The sequence below is a fragment of the Anomalospiza imberbis genome, chromosome 2 (genome assembly GCF_031753505.1).
Source record: "Anomalospiza imberbis isolate Cuckoo-Finch-1a 21T00152 chromosome 2, ASM3175350v1, whole genome shotgun sequence".
Taxonomy (NCBI): Eukaryota; Metazoa; Chordata; class Aves; order Passeriformes; family Viduidae; genus Anomalospiza; species Anomalospiza imberbis.
The window spans coordinates 97,086,665-97,107,516 of NC_089682.1; the positions used below are offsets into that span (position 1 = coordinate 97,086,665).

General features: G+C 41.5%; 1 protein-coding gene across 8 annotated transcripts in view; it reads right to left on the minus strand.

Moving 5' to 3' along the window:
* KLF12 (KLF transcription factor 12) overlaps positions 1-20,852 on the minus strand; it is a 229,750-nt gene that overhangs the window by 184,902 nt on the left and 23,996 nt on the right. Inside the window, exon 2 of one of the 8 annotated variants that reach the window (XM_068182322.1) lies at positions 18,623-18,779. The exons of 6 other annotated variants lie outside the window; for them this stretch is intronic. The gene's annotated coding sequence lies outside the window, so the exon portion shown is untranslated. Of the gene's footprint in view, positions 1-14,463; positions 14,484-18,622; positions 18,780-20,852 lie in introns of those variants that run through there. One more of the 8 variants, XM_068182326.1, reaches the window with a different exon arrangement.

Here is a 20,852-nt window from a genome sequence, read left to right on the forward strand (position 1 = left end):
GTTCTCTGGCTCTGTAATAATTTCATTTTTCCTGTAATTCTGAAATTGTCTCAGGACTCGTCTATTGTTGACAGAGATGTCTATACATTTTCTCATTAAACTTCACTGCGATCAATCTTTAATGTAACTGTACTCCCAAAACAGTAAGTGAAACATAAAAAGAACTCTCAAAAAAGAGGATAGGAAGGGGCCACAGGAGTATTTTTATTTCTTAGAACACTCTCTTTACTTTACAGATAGTAAACTGAATTAACCCACAAGTGCTATTTATCTGTCAGATACAATGCCAACAGGCACTTTAACACAGACCAGACAATCAGAGACCAGGTAGAATATGCTGTGATGACTTTCAGGACACGGCTTCCATACAAGCAAACATTCAAATCTATACATGCATGGCCTCCGACAGCAGGCAGCACAGAAGTTATATTTAAATTACATGTTTATTTACTGAGGAAAAGAAAATAAAATTAGAATGAAACCTGCAAGATTTGCTTGTAGGGCCAGCAAAAGAAGCAGTATTCCAGACCCAACTGCTAAGCCAATGGAGAACACATACTCCTACATACATCTAGGAATAGCTTGGCATAGTCTCTACAAACAACATATTCATTTTCTTTTTCTTTAAGAAAGCTGATCTTTCCAAGGTAATTCAAAGCTAACTGTATTACTGAGCAACACCTTAACTCCCCTCACATCCAGCCCATTAGCTTCCTTTTCTGGACAATACATCTGTCCTCCATTACATAGAGGACTTCCTTGCAGTACAGTACAATGGATCTTCTCCAGTCCTGTTGATTTGTTTTCTACAGGTAGATGGTAATTTATACCTGACATTGAATATTTCTGTTGAGTTATCCTATGCTAAATTTCTGCTCAGGACACATTTTTACAGCTGAGACTTATCAGTCCCTGAAGACAGGAATTCCAGCAGACATATTTAACTTGAGATGATAAACGAAATATGGGGTTTCAGCTACTTAAAATTATCAAAAACTTTTATGGTAACAATATAAAAAGAAATGGACAGTTCAAGGTAAACCATTATCTACAATTGCTTCCATACATGTCCTATCTTTATAACTGCAAGCTGCAACATTTTTGAAGTCCTTTCACTGATAGTGCTTATCTCAGCCTTCATTTTTAAAGCTTTTTTCTTTCTTTTGTATGATTTCTTGCAATGAAGTATCCTTCAAACAAGAGATCAAACTGCTTCATTTTGACTTTGTCCTAAAGATTTTTCACCACCAGCTACCTATTCATAATCCCAACTACCTTCTAGTATCCAAACCACAAACAAAAAGATCCCATAAACTGTGATGCTTAGAAGGCAAGGCTAAAGGAACTTCCTCATTTTGTGGAATTATTTGGCACCTACAAACAGATGATTGAGTACACAGCAGTATACACACACCCCCCACTGCAGCTCCAAGCTCACAGGCACCCAGTCCTCAGGCTCTGGCACCCAAAGCCTGTGATGGGGATTTTGTGCATGGGAAGAGAGAGGCATTTCACAGCAGGATCAAAACCTTCACCCACACTTTTAAGAGCTGACCAGAATTAGCAAACTGCTAATGCACCAAAAAGAGGCTGATCTTAAACCCAAATCCTCTGCACAAGGTACCAGTTCCATGGTTCCCATAACCAAAGAACAAACATTATTCACTTGAGAAGAGCTGACAATGTTCCATTCTTCTAGGCTAAAACAGAGCAGCAGCAACAGGGGGTCAGCACCATTCTACACACCCATCAGAAGCTGCAGAGCAGACTCTGCTCCTCTTGTGTCAGGAGGGTCAAAACCCATGCTCAGCTTCTCCCAGCCACGAACAAGAGATTCACTCTTCCAGAAGCCACCAAGAAGCATGGGACAGCACAACCCAGTTGTGCAGCAAAGGCAGAGCCACCTTCCCAATGCTGTTTCATTCATTGAGATATTCACTGGACAAAGTTGCTAAATCCTTTACTGAGGTCCAGCCTCATGCATACCTTGGATGACCCTCTCTGGTGGACACCAAGTTGCCTTGCTCTGTAATTAGAACAGATTCTTCTCTGAAGCTCCTTAAACAGCCACTGGGGCAGTCGTTTCATCAATACATAAGCACATGCTGATTTTTCAATAGACTTTAGGCACTCACAAACTTTTACTCTGAAAGAACAAGATGAACAGACCAAGCACATCAGCCATGCAACAAAGAACGCAGCTGCACAAGAGCAGAGGAGTGTCCTCCAAGTCTTTCACTAACAGAGGAAAACAAAGAGAGGGAGAGGGTAAGCAGGAGCAGTTACTTTAAGAGACAGGAAGTACAGCAGTAATATAACCTCCTCTCTAAAAAGAAAAATGACAGACAAAGGAAGGGAAAAGAGCACTAGATGGATAAACATGAGGACAAGAACAGAATATGCAACGTAAAAAATGATGGGCAAAGGGAAGAAAAACAGGCTAAGAGATGGAGAGACAAAATACAAAAGAAATGGTGTACACTTCAATCACTCTTTCAGTATGGAAAATTTTAAAGTACATTAAGAAGTTTCAGAATATTCCTCTGATGAAAAAAGTCCTTTCAGTTGCTGTTGTTTTATTAAGAGTAGTGGTTTTGTTTCCTGCTTCTGCTTATATAGAAATTGTTGGATCAGAAAATTGAGTGAGTTAACCACTATCAGGAAGTAAAATTAAGTCATTGAGACAAGCTGCATCTATTGATTTTACAAGTTTTTAAATAGCAAGAGCATCTTGCATGTGCATACTCATGAGCAAAAGACTAGAATGAAATGAGACACAAAAAGGTGAGAGTGAGTGAACCATAAAAAGGAACTGTCAGACAAATATAAGACACTAGTATGAAGATGAGCCAGATACAGAAACAGATAAAAAATGCTTTCAAAGAAACAAGAAGGCAAAAAATTCAGAAAAATGCAGAATATCAAGTTACACAGCTGTAATGCTTGTGCTCCTACAATACACATATCTGGCAATGTCCTGTATTTACATGTATAATAAAATGATGACAAGAATGGTAGAAATACTTTCATTATACCAGTATTTCTGGCTATTGTGGGTTTTAGCAAACCAGTAGCAAGATGGTAAGAGAAAATAACATCTACTGTACTCATGCTCCAGTTCTGCAGGAGCATGGAAGTCCTCTCTCCACAGGTTGCTGCTTTACTTGAAAAACAATTTCTCTGAAGTACTTTCAGTTGCTGGCTACTACAGCAACCTCAGTGGAAGGGATAAAACCCCACAACAAGAGAGATCTGTACTATCCTAGAGAAGTTCCTGCTTTGTCCAACCCCTACCTGATAGTAGCCAATTAATGCTGAGGATTGCTTTTAAAGACTTGAGCTGGTTTTATTCCCTCTGCCATTAACCTCACCTAAAAGTGGGGCAGCACTCTGGGTCCAGCACACTTCTGTATTTTTTGCTCTCCAGGTAGTAAACAACTTGTTTTCTTCCAGTTTCTTTGGCAGTTTTCCCACTAGATGCATTCACATAATAATTATAAGAATTCCCTAAAACTGTTAGTCTGAGTATTCATGAAGAGTTAACAATTGGACTCAATGATCTTAAAGATATTTTCCAACATAAATTATTCTCTTTTTTTCCCCCATTTGTCTCTCATATCTTCATTCAGTTCCAGCCAAAAAAAGATTCAGAATGGTAACACCACCTTTCCTCAAAACCCTTGCCAAGGATTCTTCCTGCAACAACTTTCCCTCTTTCGATGCACCAGGTTCACTTCACATCAGAAGTTGCAGAGACAAAAAGCTGCACAGCCTCAAGAAACTGCCATGGAAGGGAGAGAGAGTAACAGGACTGAGCTGTGCTTTCCCACCACTCTCCACACAGCGACACAATGTGCCAGAGGGCTCAGGCACATCCGTCCCAGCCAGTGGGTATTCTCTCTTCAGTCCCAGTATTTCCTGTTAGGGAACAATAACACACTCAAATACGCTAAACACTGGAGTATGTAGCAACTTATGATGGGGTGAGGTTGGGATATCAGGTTTTCCACGGAGCTCCTAGAATATGGGAATGTGGTCTCACATTCTCACATGGCAGTTAGTCTGCCATTTGTATGCTTCTTATGGTTTAGTTTGAAAGGCCTTCTGTATTAGCTTAAGAGGCATTTTTAAGAGCATCTCAGCCATTCAGACACACCCCATTGCAAGCCAGAATCACATTTAGTTGCCTCATTAAATTTGAAAATTCCTACCTTTTACATTGTTTTTTGCTATCATAATCTGTTTCCCCCTAATGTCAGGCATCTAATCAAAGTAATCAGATGGGGACCCAAGGTGTCCTAGACTCTCACTACAGGCAATTTACAGTGGAACAAGCATCTCTGGAGGTTGCCATAGTCCACACAAGATCTAGAACGGCTTTTTAGCTCTCCTGTGCCCACAGCACTGTGCTGGCTACACATTTACCTGAGCACAGTACCTTTACCAGGTGTTAAATGAGATAAGCCTAGGTCACCTTCCCTTATTGATGTATTTCATATCCATCTACACATGCCATACATTTTCATGAACGAGTACATACACATTCCTCAGCAGAACTGTTCTTGATATTCTTGCACTCAAGCAGTAAACTGCTTTAGCAAAGAAAGTAGCTGATACAAGCCAGAACAGACAATCCTTCCACCCACCTTTACAGAACCTCTAAGCTTTTTGTGGGTGAGGGTGCTTCTCCCAAAAAACTTCTGCATTGGCATAGCTAGAGACAAACACAGCAAAGAAATAATCCCAATTAAGTTAAAAAATACATTCTAGAAAAAGTAGTTACCATAGATAAAAGAGAGTGACAGATGTGTGGTTTTGCAGATCATTCATGAATTTGGCAGCACCTTCCTAATGATCACTTCTGCTTGCTTTCTTGAGTTGCCAGTGGAGCCAAAACCTAGCAAGAACCTGCTTCCAAGCAGGAAGAGCTTTAGTAAAGAAAGAGTCAGAAGAATCATTTCATACTTTTGCCTACTACTTCTCGGACAAGGGGATTTACAAGGTAGCACGGCTCTCACACTGTTACTGATCATACACATGCATTTGGCAATGTGGAATCTAGCAATTGGGAATCAGCCAAAAATACTGGTTTGCTTCTGTTTTTAACATCAAAAACTGGCACTCTGCCCTGCCATTACAGCAGGTTGCACCAAGATGAGACAAGAGGGTCCTCTGCATTCCACACTGTTCTGTCCACTCATGATGTATTTACCAGACCTCATGCAGATCGTGCTGCAAAGTCAAGTTCTATATTTCTACTTAAAATATTGGTCATGTTTTTGTGGGGCACTCACACACCATCAGGTAGACAGATGGAATCACAGTCTGTTGAAAAGAAACAAACACAGATCAATAACTACAGTCTGATTTGTGTGCATTAAATATTGTCAAAACATGCAAGAGGAAAAGGCTGGTGGACTTCACAGCACAGAAATCTCAATGTGCTCCAATATTCCATACAGAGAAGTAGCATCCACAAGAGTTAACTACAGTGGGAGAAGTGTCTGCAGGCAGACAAGTAAATAAATAAATTAAGGATGGGGAGCATTTCATATTCTTTCAACCATTTATATTTAATGATCTCTATACAACATAGTCTACAGTTCTCCCAATAAAAGAGCCATGCAACATGTGAATGAGAACAGGAATGCATAAACTCTGAGATCAAACCCTAAGTCCTCTGGCTTTAAATTGAAAATAACAGTCCTTTCCCTATTGATTTTTTCCCTCCTCTTTCATTTGTGAAAAATTGATTTTTCTCGGCTGTGTTTGCTGAAGTGTCCACACCTGCAGCTCACTGCTTGCTTTAATCTTTGTATTTGTTCATCCATACTTCCAAGTAAGCCATGTCAAATAAGCACCTGCGAGCCCAAGTCCCACACTCACCAGTGGTCTTAACAAGTCTCAGAAATCCTATCCCTCACACATTATGACTGAAAGATGAGAAAGCTGCTCCTGCCTTCCAGGAGGATGCTCAGAGACCATTCCTGTAGCTGGCCACCCTCAGGACAAAGCTGTGTCACGTATTTTTGCAAGACATCTCAGGGCAGCACAGACACCAGAGAAAAATGCAACAGAATCTCATGCTGCTCTCCCAGCAGCTCCTGAGAAGACAGCAGAGTAGTAACTCCAGGCTTGCCATGTCGGAACATCCTCACGAAACCTGGCACAAAAAAAGGAAAGCCTTGGAAGAAAAGAGAATTTAAGGAGATCCAGATGAAAAGAAAGTACTCACACAATAAAGCCCTCACCACAGCTATGGCCTGTTTCTCTCACTCTCTGATGCATTTAACAAAGGAGCTCACACCACACTTTGCCAACCTATTCAGTTCCTCTGAAGACAGCTGGACTAGCTGGAAAAATGCCAGACAACGCAAGTCCTTCAAATCCAACTTCAAAATTGTAACATACATTTAATTTTTTTTTAAGTAAAAGAGTTTGACTGAAATTTTCCAATAAGAATCATATGGAGATTAATCCAAATCCTCAAAATTAAAAAACTGTAACAATTGAGGCTAAATCTGTACTGCTTATGAAACACTTGGATTTTAGCATGAATCCTTCATACAGAAAAAAGGAGCTCTTAACTCGGAGACCAGGCCAGTCTGTGCAGCATTTTTGACATATGCACATGTCTGCTTTGAACACGTATGGCTTATTTCACTTTTGACCTGAACTAAGACCTGTAGATGTGAGAGGCATTAATCCACTTGGGCAATCAATCTCTTTTGCGCTACAAAAACCTGCACATAGCACAAAAACCCAGTAATTTGCATGCAATAGTTAACTGAATTTTAAGGTGTTTTAAAGGAAATTTAAGGTAATTAGCCATGCTGCAAGTCTATGCATTTGAAATCTTCAAACATACTCCTATTCCAATATTCTCTAAGTATTACCTTTTTGGGGATTTAACTTAAGTCCAATTATTTTAAACCCTTCATGACTGTTATTGCCTTTCCCTTGCCCTTTGGTCCAAGGCACAAATAAAACATGAATTACGGCGTAAGCTAACAATTATACAATTCTACAGATCATTTATCAGATGGGCAAGAATGTCCAAATGATTATGACACAATAAGCAAGATACACAAATTATAAAACACATCTAAAGCTCCAATTATCTATTTACTATAAGGCAACACATCCTGCTTGTAGAAGATATGGGAATAGTAAAGAATGAAATTAACTGACTCCAGATGCCAAAGGGGACAGAGACCCCAAGTGAGGGGATGTGGGGGAATGGTCCTCTGGAAGGTTACATCCTAAATGAACAGCATGCACATGGCACATTGCACTGTGACCACCAGAGACATCCTCCAATGCAAGGCAAGGCAAGGGGTGAATTGTTTTTGTATAGCTACATCCTATTTGGTCGATCTTCTATGCAGCAGCAATTCCCAAGGAAAAAAATACAGCACATGTTCTGCCACAGTACTGTTCATTAAAAAACGGAAGTGTCTCAACCTGTGCAGAGATAAATGATTCATCCGTGTGCCCTGAGGAATATCCAAGCAAATAAAGATGCCACAAAAGAGACAATCCCTCCGCAAACCAAGTTCAGACTAAATAAATGAAGTGAGACCTCTTACCTTTCTGAGAAGGGGAAGAAGCTTTTTTAAGTAAATTTGGTTCTGCTCTAAAGTTCAGAAAATTTAGTGCGCAAGAAATCTTTCATCAGAACAAGTGATAACAAGAGTCATATCACAGGACCACAAACTCTACAGCAAAAGGAGCAATTTTTTACCAATCTTCAAGCAGTTGAGTTTCACTGCACGTAAGCTCTAAATGCCAAACCATCCTAATCAGTTTAGTGACCTTAAGTTTCAAATACACTCAAGAGAGACAGAAGAGCTGAACTTTCCCTGCAGATGTGTCCATCTCAGGAGATACCTTCCAACAGAGATCGCCTCTGTACCAGCAGGTGGGCCTGGAATATCGGCTCACCCTGGTTCCCAGGAGAACCACAGTGCCTGTAAACCAGGTTGCTTCTGGAGGAAGCTAAACCAGAAGCCCCTCTCCAGCGGCACAAAAATGTACTCCAAACTCCAACGAGGCAATAAGGGCCTACAATAACAACTGCTACTCTTTTACACCTGCTGCTGCACAGCACCTGCTCATGTAGAGATAGCCTCCAGCACATAGTTAGGAAAAACAAATCTAAATCTGGTAATTTCAAGGTCTTGCAACCACTTCAAATCCCTTTTAAAAAGAAGTCATGTTGCTGACATAAGACATATAGTTCTTTAATATTACTAGATCAGTATTTGTTATGTATTTTATGATTCCCTTTACTCTGCTCGGCTCTCGCTGCTTCTTTGAACCACCCTCCCTTATTTTCCAGTTCTTAATCATCACCTCCCAGCTCTGAAATATTTATCACATCTCCCAGTAATGACAGAGAAAAAGAATCACAACTAACCTATGTTGAATTCTGAAAGCCAAAACAAAAAATATATCAAGAGCAAATGGTAAGCTGCTCTCAAAAGAATAATTTTGAATTTTAAATATTAAAAACCCTTCTATATAGTGTCATTTATTGCTAAGATATTTACCGTTAAATATAAGGCATTAAATATATGTAATTTATATAAATTATATATTTATATAAGAAAGATATGAACTCTGCATGAGATCACCTTCATGCAATGATCTCCAAATTTATTTAAATTACTGAAGTAATAACTTCCAATTACTAAAGCACACAGTGAAGTGCAGGAGAGCTGAGCAGTTCAGCAGCTTTCTATAGGAAGCCTGTCACAGAAGGAAGAATGCATTGCTAGCCTTCCAGCTTCTTGTCTGGAATCAAAAATACAACTTTAGACTTCTGCCAGCTGAAAACTGAGCTGCTCTGAAATCAAAAATGCCACTGTCTTGACAAATACTAGGTAAAAACCAAATCCAGGAAATGCTTTGTCATTAAGAAGCCAAATCTTTGTCACAGAAATTTTTGATTATTATCCTGCAAGGGGTTTCACAACTGCAGAGATCAATGTACTAAAAGGAAAGCCTCTCTTACAACATACTGGTATTTTTTTTTGTGTAAGAGTAGTTCTAAATAAGAAAAAAATGTGAGAGTTTCAAAAAGGGTGTCATGCATTGTTAGTACATTTAAAATGTTTGCCTCAGGCAGGAAAAAAGATCAAGCAGTTACAGAACAATCTCAAGTCCGCTGACCTTAAAGACAGCAAAATGTAAAAGGTACAAGTATATTTAAACAAATAGAATGAATTCAGGCCTTTTGGGGTCTGAGCATCTTGTAAAAGAATGCAAAGAAACATAATTAATAGATGTCATCTTAGGCTCAGTCCATCAAATCTCTCCTGGGAAAAACCACATATGCACTGCTGTGTTTGGGGGATTTGGAGTTTTTTCATTCTTTTTGCCCCTCACATGCATCTGCACATTTGTTTATCCTTAGTCATGAGAACATGGATGATTTGATAATGGCCTCAGGGAAGACGGATGGAGCAGCAAGATCTAGATGAGTCTAAGCATCATTAAGGAAATAGATGGTCTGTAGCATGAAACTGAGAGAAGTCAAAAAGGAGAAAAGATAAGCTACAACTCACTTTATCCAACATGTCTTGCTGTATAAAAATTAACACATACTACATGCATCTTCAATTTTTTAAATGACAAGAAACAAGGATTATATTGGGGAAGATCAAGTTTTTCAAGGTTTTCAACTGTCGTAAGGTATAGACCCCAAACATACTCATTTCATTTCAATCAGCTCTCACCATAAAAGCAGTTTCCCTTTTTTCTTCCTTAATACTATAAGGCAACTACAACTCAAGTAACTGGAAATGTAGCTCCAAGCTTCAAAACTGCTTTCCATATACTGCACAAGGAATGCTCTGCCTCCCTCCTGTGTTCTTGCTGTTCCCAAAAGAACCCGAAGTTCCCACTCTTTGAGATTTATAAATGGACAAAAAAGTACATAAGTCTCTTGTTGTAACCACCACATTCAAACAGGAAACAACCCCAAAGAGAAAGACAAAACTGCAATGTATTTGGTAACAACCACCTGGCAACACCTGAGAAGCTCACTCAGGCTTTATTTCATCTTTTAGGCACTGTAGGTAATTTTAAAGTAACACAACTGTTAACTAGTTACCACATCAGATCCAGACACAAGGAGATATTTACAGTCACCAAGCAATACGAAGTTTAATGTCTCTCTCTTCAGAACAGAAGACACTCAAAAAGGAAAGTGGACTAATGACTGGGTGTTAAACTGGACACTAACCCTGGAGAACTCTGGAGTCACTCAAGCATTGCCACCCTAAGTCTCTTGTAGCCACTTCAGCAGGAAGCTCCTACCATTCAGCATTAGAGTTCCCATACAGTGTGCCTGGAAAGCAGAATTTGGTTTGGAAAATACAAAGATTACAGCTTTCTGCCCAATTCTGAAGCACAGACGAGGCAAAAATGTAACCATGTCCACAACTGAATTAATTCTATTCAATCATGACTTGCACCATCACCACGAAAACATCTTCAAAGGTCTTTCCTTCTCCCTCTCTTCCCCCCTAAAAAGGAAACTCACATTTGACTTAAACATCTGTGCTGGGAAACTCTCTTGAATCACTATGCTTACTTCCCAGGGCTTCCCTTACTAGTATTTCTGTCATCAGACTACCTGCTCTTTGATTTGGCAAATGGATGGTACCTTTCTCATCCATGCACAGGCTCTTAAGATATAGCACATTTCTGCCCTCAGACTTCAGGTAAAGTAAGAGAAGTCACACTGAACTTCCAAAAATCAAATCTTGGTCTACCAGCCCATTTTTAAGTTTCAGATCTCTGAGGCTCAACCCAAATAGTTTTTCAATGTCTTTTGAAGCTAAATATCTAAATGGAAAGCTCTGGACAGGTAGGTGGGAGCAGCCAGAACCAGAAGTTTATCATAGAACCTGACAAATTTCACTTAGGAGGGAAAAACCCCTCTTGTGGGTGTCTGCTACTAAAGACCACTTGCTCATGCTCTCACAGGCAGCAGCCACTTGCTCCAGCCAGGCCAGCAGCACACAGGGACTGTAATTAACCCCTTCCTTCCCACTGGAGGACAATGCCTAGAAATGTAGGGTGACCCCCACACCATGTGTCGTGCCTGCACCTCCCCACCACCATTCCCAATTTCCCCACTTGCACTCCCCCATCTCTCAGACACATCAGTCCTCTGGGCCTGCTGTTTTCTTATCTGCCCTGATCTAAACAATCTCAGGTCTTTGCATTCATTTACACATTCCTTGACTTGCACCACAGCAACAAGAAAGTAAACCCAGGCTTCCTTCCCTAGATGAAGTGCTCCACCAAAACCCTGATGCTGGGGACAGACATGGGAATGGAAGAGAAGGGTGTCCAATCTCCAATGCATCCCTGACTCCCTCACGGGGCTCTTTCAGGCTGCTGCAAACCCTGTGGTCTCAATTTTGCCAACTCTGGAGTCTACATACAAAAATCCAACCCCCAAGAACATTAAAAAAATTAAACAAAACCTGCATTGCCAGGATTTTCAGAGGAGGCTGGTCTTCTCAGAGCTTATGTATCCAACTGGAGAGGTCCTAAAGTGGTTAGTTTTTATGCTTACTATTCCTTTCAAAGCTAGTCTTTAAGGCTGGAAGCAAATCATCAAAAAAATCTAAGACTCTTGTGGCTTTCAGAAAGTTTGAGAGTCAATGCAAAGCAGCGCTCTGACCTTTAGTTCTTCCATACAGACTTTACAAGACTATTTTGTTGTAATAGATTTAATGGCATCACAGTCCCCTATGTATTTACACTGCTCTGCAATATTGAAGTTTTCAAACACAGCAGCTTCAGATCTGCATCACAGGGGAGCAAAAGGAAAAAAAAAAAAACAAAAACAACCAAACAAACAGAAAAAACCCTCTACATAGTTTTAGGCACTTCCCAAATCTGGTCAATTTATAAACCCAAGAAAGCAGCCAGGAACTGCTCACCAAAATCCAAAGGCAAAACCCAAGCCAGCTGCAAAATTCATTTCTTAGCACACAAATTACAATGATCATTGCTCTTCGAAGACATCCAGGCATGAGTGGTTTGCACTGTACTCTACAGTGAACAGTGATCTGGGCAAATTCATCAAGTCCAAAGTCCAAAGCTCCCACAGAAAATGTCTTGTTAATAACAGTCTCAATGTGGTAAGGACTCTGGTTTGAGTAATTTTTCTCATCACAAGAGTAGAGGTATCAGAGAGGAAGAGAAAGAGGCTCTTACACATGCTGCTTCCCAGAGATTTACTACGCAGTAAGTCAAACAAAAAGCCATGTAAACAACCTGTATAAGGATCACATTCTCTACAAATACATCACAAGACAGGGGACTGGTATCATCACCTCTGCAACCCAACAAGACATTTTATGACTATACCATTACATTTAACCAAGTTATCAGGAATCTAGACTACCCATAACTGCATGTTATTTGTGAATGCTGGGGAAGAGCAATGTAGCAGGAAAAAAAGACTCTAATCAGTTACAAAATAAGGTGTAGACCAGCCAGATTCCATCTTTTGGTTCCTCTCTTCCCAGCTGGAGGGTTCCTCATATACCCAACCCACATTCCATACTAGTAATTCAAACTCAGCAGTAACCAAATCAAGCTCAAGTTTTCTTTTTCCTGACTCCTGAAGAAGCAAGTAAGACCAGTGAAGTTCAAAAATAACTACATTTTGTCAAATTTCCCTCTGATGAAGATCACCAAAAAGCACCAATAAAGAACAAAACTATAAATGTGCAGCTTTCCCTGCATACCCCCCACCCCCATCCCTTCCCCTCTGCACCAATTTCATGCACTGTGCTTATGCAATTCATCACAAATAACCTTGTGGCAGGTTACCAAAGGGTGGCAGGGGCAGGCTGCCCTTGTCCTGACTCCCTGGGAGGGGCAAGAAAAGCCAGGAGAGATGCCTCAGGCACAGAAGAAGCAGCGCAAGGCACTGAGTTTTGGCAACCAGATACCCAGTCCTACAAGGATTAAGGCAAGCCCAGCTCAGAGCTACAAAATAGGAGGAATCTCATTCAAATTGATACTGACACAGAAGAAACAAAAGTCAGGACTAAACCTGGTACCACAAAGGCTCAGCATCCTTTTAAGCATCCACAGTAACACAGCAGCAAAAGATACCAAAGACTTGAAAGAGATTAATAGGCTGCAGAATGAAAAGCCAACAAAGAAAACAAAACTTCTTTTGAAAGTTGATTTATACCACCTCTTATGTGGAATAATATAGCAGGTTAAAAGCAAAATCCATGCCTCCTTCATGGTAGAGAAACAGATTTGCAGTGGAAAAGCTTGGCCAAAAATTCTCAATTTGTCTTTGGCAATTTAAACCATTTTAACATAAACGATGTTGAGAAGGCAAAACTGACTGACACTTTGTTTCACAACACATCAGCCAAAAATCCTGACTCTTATGCTTCATTTGTTATCACAGCCACAGACTAGGAAGTTCACATCTGATACTTTATGCATAAATATCATCTACCTACACTGCAAACGCACTGGGATAGAGTCAGCCTTAACTGAGGTGTGTAACTTCCAGGGATTTCCCTTCCCTTAAGACAGAAAAGCACATCCCTTGTGAAATAAAAACTACTGCAGAACTTACAGTTTGTTTTAACAGTTTTGGTCTAAATTCCAAGTCAAACTGCAAGCGAGATGTATTTGTGTGGCAGTCAAAAGATTAAGACATTTCTACAGTTGGGCTAATGCATGTTCAGAAAGCATTTTAAAATAAAAACAAACCCATCTGATTTCTGCAACAGAACAAAACCACTGACAGGAGAGGTCTTTTAAACCAAGTGAGCAGCAGACTGTAAGGAGCTCACCTTTTCCCCATCTACTGAAACAAACCAGAACTATGGTGGCTCTCCTCTGTCCACACTCCTCCCACACATCAGCGTAATTGGTGTTCTGGAATTATTTGATCTTCAATCCTTTTCTGTCTTACAACAACCATGACAGGTGCAGAACCACAAATTTTTATTGTTATTGGGAGACCGAACTAATGTCTCCTTCACACGGTGTCTCCTGCTGATATCTACTTTTTTTTTTTAACCCGAGCTTTCAGCAGCCGTGCCTGCTATTCATAGCGAAAGCCACAGCAGAATCTTTCAAGGCCGCCGGCAGTTGTGGTTACTCCGCTTCTTACAAACAGCGGCTCCCTGCCAAGGCTCCCTTGCTACATCAGGTTGAATCATGGCATCCCTCACCGCCGTGACCCCCAACGCAGTCATGCCACAACTCTGTCTAGTTCCATTAACTACACTGCAGTGAGATAGCACTTCTGTGCCTACCTCCAGAACAGCCTGCCTCTTCCCTAAGCCAGACAAGAGGCTGCCAGCACACTCCTTCAGGCTGCCTTCAGTTAATCACATTTTCATGTTTCAGAAATAACAGTTTTCACTAATTGCCCACAATATGAACTTCATGGTACACCTTTAAATATGATGTAGCAGCAAATATGTAATCCTCAAGGCAGGCTCCTATTCCTCATTCACTCTTCCAACCCAGCAGATACAAGCACAGGAAATAAAGCTCTTAGATTAAGTGGACAATAAAGAACAACAGTAACTTCTTTTTAACTAGGTGAAAAAAAAAGGTGAATTAAAAGAACAAGCAGAGCATCTTATCGCTCTTTGGTAATCCTGTAGCAGATACATTTATTGCACAGCAGGACATTAAATGTGTTTTCCTATACACTGATAAATTATAAATTGTGTGTCCTACTTCTGGTAGTACCACTTTTCTTATCTCTTCCAGGACTGAGTCAGCTAATAGCAGCCTCAGCATGTCTGACCTTTACTTCATTAAAAAAAAAAAATTCTGCTGTTTAAATTAAGGATTCTGCCTGCAGCCCCTAACGGTCGCTGTTTCACCTACCCCCAGCAACCCGGTCAGTAACAGCAGCTTGACACTGAAACAAATGCATGTGAGGCTGAGACCAGCTTCTTTAGATGACATATGTTGAGGTGCCCCTTCAACACTTCTAGCTGAGAAGTTTCCATCCCCCTCACATCACTCCATCTACCAAAATCTTGACAAAGGTGATGCTGTCAGTGAGCAAGAAAAAAATTCTGCTGCTCAGGGAGCAAAGAAAGGAAAAATAAACCCCACCCTCTCACCCTAGCCTGTTGTGTGTCTGCACCTCCAGCTGCCTTGGTGCACTGTGTCAGTGGATGAAAACAGATGGGCTTGACAACTTCACTGGCTCTCTAAGGGGCCTGTTGGCAGAGGCAGCAGTCCTGTTCTGGGTAGAAAAGAATAGTTTATTATTTCCTGTTCCCCAACTCTGAATGCTCACTTTCATTTTGACTATATGGGAAAAAAAGAAAACATTTCTCTTTTGAACACATAATCTGAAAAATTCACACATCCACCTACTCCTGGCAAGTAAGAAAACTTCACCAGTGTAATCTGGTTCTGCAAAATTAATCTTCTGTTTGAAAACTAAGACAACCTAAACGTTATGACTGCAGAGATAACCTCTCAAACACGAGGAATTTTATAGCAAAGCAATGAGCTACAGAAATGCTCCCAAGTGTTGTTGATTTAATTCTTTGCACCACTTCAGAGCAAAAGCATTCCTGTCCAGAAAACCTGGGGACAACCCCAAAACTGACAAGCAAGCCCAAATTTCACACTTCTGCTATTTTGCTGTAACTTTAGGGTACTCTGGAGAAGCTGACAAGAAAGAGATGTAAAGAGCTAGAGGGGCACACCAAAACAGGACAGTTAAGAAAAGTGTGCAAGAGTGAAAGCACTCAAAACATCTCCAGTGCAACCAGGAGCGGGAGGAGATGGATGTTCAGCCTGCTAAACAGTACAAGATAATCCAGAAGATGATCTAAATTCAGTACACTTAAACGCAAATCAGCAAGTTCACCGTGAGGACGTTTGTGGTAGGCTTTGCCCTAACAAGACTGTGAATGAGTGGGCAATATTTTTACAATGTTTTACATTTCAATGCACAAACTGATGTAGAGTGCAAGTGCCTGTAATGTGTCACAACTCCACAGCCCTGCTTCCAGACAGAGCGTGAAAAGCAATGCTGCCACAGCTGCACCTACCTCAACCACCCAAGCTTCCAGAGCACTGTTTCAGGAGACTTCAGCATCTCCCTTGTGCACCTCAAGATGCAGAGCAGCAGCCTCGAATTGTGTTTACAGGTGAGGTAGCATGGTCAACACACTTTTCTTTTGGCCCATGACCAGTCTACATCTTTTCAGGATCAGATTACCAAAGATAATGGCAATCGCCCCTGTAAGATATTAACCCTAGCCCAGGTGTGGTCATGATGCACTGGCATCAGCCACGGGTGTCAATACTATAGGAGGTATTGTGAGGCAAAAACGTTTGAACTGAGTAGATGTGAAAAATCTATGCTAACTACTTCACTAACAACCACGTAATTTTCCCACTCATCTCTCCACTTCAGATGCTTCAGAAACATTGCTAAAGCTGCTACATCTTGGAGCCTATTCTCATTCAAACTCAAGATGACCGAGAAGCTTTTTGAAATTTTAACACATGATTTATATCCAGAAATAAACTAAAATGTGAATGGTTTGAACAGAAAAATTGTCTACGAGAAGCCATGAAATAGGAAGGAACTGGACAAGACACTGGTTTTAAGAGCAGCTGTGACATTTACACCAGAAAGTCACCATGACAGCAGCAGGCAGGGTCACCTATCCTGGTCACCTACTAGGGTCCTGGTCACCTATCTCCTGGCTGCACAGGTCTTCACTTCCTCCCTACTAAAAAGGACCCTTTGCAAGAAGGCGCTCCTAAGGAGACATTTATACTTTTAATAAAACAACCATTGTTTGCCCTAATGCTTTAGGGCTAGCTTGTGAGAGCAGTCATCTGCACAACTGTTAGCTGACTTCTGTGAATACTCTCACAGATTGTACCACTGCTGTAAATGCTTCTGAGAGTTTTGTACTTCAAAAGAAACTAATCCCAGCTGACAGCCCAACAGCATCAGTAGAATTTTCAACAGCAATTACTTGGCAGGTTATTGCAGGCACAAGCTCCTCAGAGTCAGGATGACCAGAGCCCAGAACACTACAGAACTGCTCAGTTGTCTCCAGCCCCGTAGCACAGGACCACTGCAAGCCCAAGGAGAAGCAAACCTTTTACAAAACCTAGAAAACATTACTAAAAGAACACTGGAAAGTTGCTGGTAACTGTCCACTAAGGAGTCATTTCACACCTGTCAGGCCCATAGGCTTCTGAAAGGGCTCATCAGCACAAATTATTCAGTCCTTGCACGACACTGCAAATGGGCAGTGACCACTTGAGCTACTGGCCAGGGAAAGCAAGCAATACTTTTTTTCCAGGACAGAGAGACTGTGCTGGAGATGCAGAAACCTTCTAGCAAAGGAGAGAGAGGTCAACAGCAAGGTTCACAAGCCTTTCACAGCAGGGAAGAGAGGCAGAAGCTGCAGCCAGGACACAACCCAGCTGCACTGAGTGAGAGTGCAGGAGAGGGGAGAAAGTTCCTCAGACAGCAAGGCAGGCAGGCCAGAATGGCCAAGCCCACATACCAGACTCACCCTGTGCTCTGAGGAACACAAAACACGTACATCAGCCTTGAAGGAGCTGGGGACAGGTGAAAATGAATCTCAGAGGGGCTCATCCTCAAGCGCAGGACACAGCGCTCTGTGTGACGAAGTCCAGAAACATCACCCTTGGGAGAAGCTGTTGGCTCACCTCCTTCTACAGCTGTACATTCCAGTCATCCCAAAGCTCTGTGCCAGAGCAGCCCTGCTGCTGGACACTTCTGCTTACACGTGAACTGTGAGTACCGATCCTGCCCCTTCACCATGGTGATCCATCTTCTCCTTGCCACCTCAAACAGCCCAGCTGAATACTGCTGACATTGCACAGTGGAATAGATGGGCTAAGGGATCCCTGAACTCTCCTGGGAAAACCTGAGTTACATTTTTCATCTGAGTTTCAATGAACGAGTTTGCTGATGCTCCGCCCAGAATACCAAACGCACAGGAGAGTCCGAGTCCACATTAACCTACTGGGTACTTCAAGGAAGCCTACACACAAATTATCACATAATCAGTACTCTAAAAATAGTTGTGGGGGGAGGGTCCAGCCAGAGAAAAATAAGCTATTTAGAAGAACAATGCTCTGGCAATCACTTCACATTCACTGCCCTTGGGAGAAGAAATCTCCCCTTTATGAGCTCCTCTTGGGAATATAGGAAATTCATTAACTTGCCAAATAAACTTTTCAGAGGGAAGAGAGGAAGACAACAATTTCATGTCTCTTCCCCAGCCAATACTGAATACACTTACCAGTGAGTGAGGGGAGCGAGGGAATAAATCTGATTTGCAAAGACGTACATCAGAAGTGGGGAAGAAATTCAGAGGAAAAAAAGAAGAAAAAAGCAAGTAATTTGTTTTGATTTTTTAATAGCTCCACTAAACCATGGAACAGAAGGACAGGAATTCAGAGTAAAAGGAAAGGAAAGAGTGACTAATGAGAAAATTTACACATGCTCGCTCACCTCAGTGCCTGACTGATCTGATAACCATCCCTTGCACATTATGTAAATCAAGTTTCCAAGAAACTTTACCTTTTACTCAGGCCTTGTTGTGGAGATACATCAAACACCAAAACTACTGCACCCTCTTCGGGTTTTTTTACTCAATATTTTCTGTATCAGCCTCCTCAACTTTCACCCTCTCAGTCTGCAAGGTGACAGAACTACTGGGCACTTGGAAGAAAATAACCTAGAGAAAACATACAAAACATGTAGAATTTTAATTTATTGGGGGACAGACAGAGGGATGAAGACACAGATCAAGAACCACTAGTGGAAAGATCTTTAGTACTTACATCTAAGGTTCATTCTTCAAGTCAAAATTAAGTAAGCACCTAAGAGGTTAGATATGCTCCTGGTGCATGGCACTTAACATCTCTTCCAATGTTTAATAGCACAGAGCACGGTGAGGAACAACCACCACCACCAGCACACTTCCTTCAGTCTGCAGAGGAGTAACTGGGGGATTTGGCTCTGACTGATCAAAGCAGAATGCTGCCAAAAACTCAAGGACAATGAAGTCTGATGGTGGAAGCTATAAAGAGGAACGTAAAGGGAGGAACTAGGCTGATGGGCACCACTCAAACTACCATGAATTGCTGCAGTACTTTTAACAAACTGCACTCAATTTATCTCTGGCTTATTTCCATCATGTTTTATCAACTTGTTCAAAGTGAGCATTAAGAACTCTTTAGTACCTTGCTACATTTGTTACTGCTGAGTAGACATAATTGACAAGTAAGAATCTATCTGGCTGTCGTGGTTTGACATGGAAGTGATTTTTTTCAGGAAGTTGAGTCAAACTAATCAGCCTGCTCATGCTCCAGACGGTGGATGTCATGATCTGGAAAAGTCTGACCTTGAACTTATCCAAGTTTCTAACTTCAACTGAAGTTATACACATGGGTAAAACAACTTAATGACAAAGAAAAATGGAGGTGAGAATCAGAGATGCAGCAGAGCCTCACCTAGTCCAGAATCTTTTTTACTTTTGAAACCATACAAGAAATATTAGGAGTTTATTTACCCCCATTTTTAAGTCTTGTATTTGAAAAACAGAATTACCATCGGTGAAAATATAAGTGATCCCTGAAAAATACATGCTGGCCTTGGTACGCCCAAAGCTGCCTCCTCTCTCCAACCACTCCCTCCCACAAAGATGCATGGAAGTACCAAATCTATTCTGGGCTCCTTGTGGAAATTCTTTGTCTGTAAAGTTCTCTCTAAAAACAGTCCACAGCCGACTTTCTTTTCCACTCCCAACACAGGAGGATTCCATGTCAGTGCCCCAGCTGCTGCATGAATCAAGAGGTGAAGGAGCGAGCTTTGAAGTCTGGCCGTGCAGAGGCCGTCCCACAGGATGCCAGAAGCTCCCGCACACAAAGCACCAACACCACAGAACCACAGGGACCAAACCATTAGAGCACATCACAGAAAATGCCTCGGCTGAGGAACCGCTGGGCAAGTCACACTTGCCTCAAGATCTCTCTCTACATGCAGTAATGCACAAAAAAAAGAAAAGCACTCCTCCTCCGATGGCATTTTCAGCCAGAAATGACATGAAGCAACCTCATTTTTACATTTCTTGTTCAGCTATACATGTTATAGCAAAAGAGTTAAGCACCATGTCAGTAGCTAGTGTCACTCGATAGCTGACTAAAGCTTTGTTAAGCAAAAGGATTTCCATGATATTATCAACAACTGTCATAAACTTCCCAGACTTCTTCAAAAATCTCCCAGCTGCCATTAAACTGTTAGCATCATATTTTACACCCCCCTTTTTTTTTTTCATCAAAGTTGCTGACCACACAGCATCACATTTCACCTTTCTTACTCTCACAGCTCACACAGCAGTGCTGTGCTGGTAACCCTCTTTTCCACCCAAAACCCTCTTTTCCTGTGCACAGTGCTGCAAACCCAGCAGGACCAGTCCTGCCTGCAAGCACCCTCCCCAAGCACAGAGCAGGCTAGAGCACCAAAGTGAAAGATGTGCCAAGAGCAAAGCAGCGGCCACCGGCAGAGGTGCACTCCACCTTCAGTGGCAGCAAAGCCCTTAACGCTGTGCCTCCTGTCTCCCCTCACCAGACTCTGGCAGTCTTAAGTCTTTCGTTCAACTTTTACAGATGAGTTTGGGTTAACAGGTTGCTGGAGTGGGGGATCAGTTTTGAGCACCCATCATGAAGCCCAACTTCTTAAGTCTGTACCTAGGAGGACTCAAAATCTCCAAGAGAAGGCACAGTAAAGACACAGACCAGAAGATACT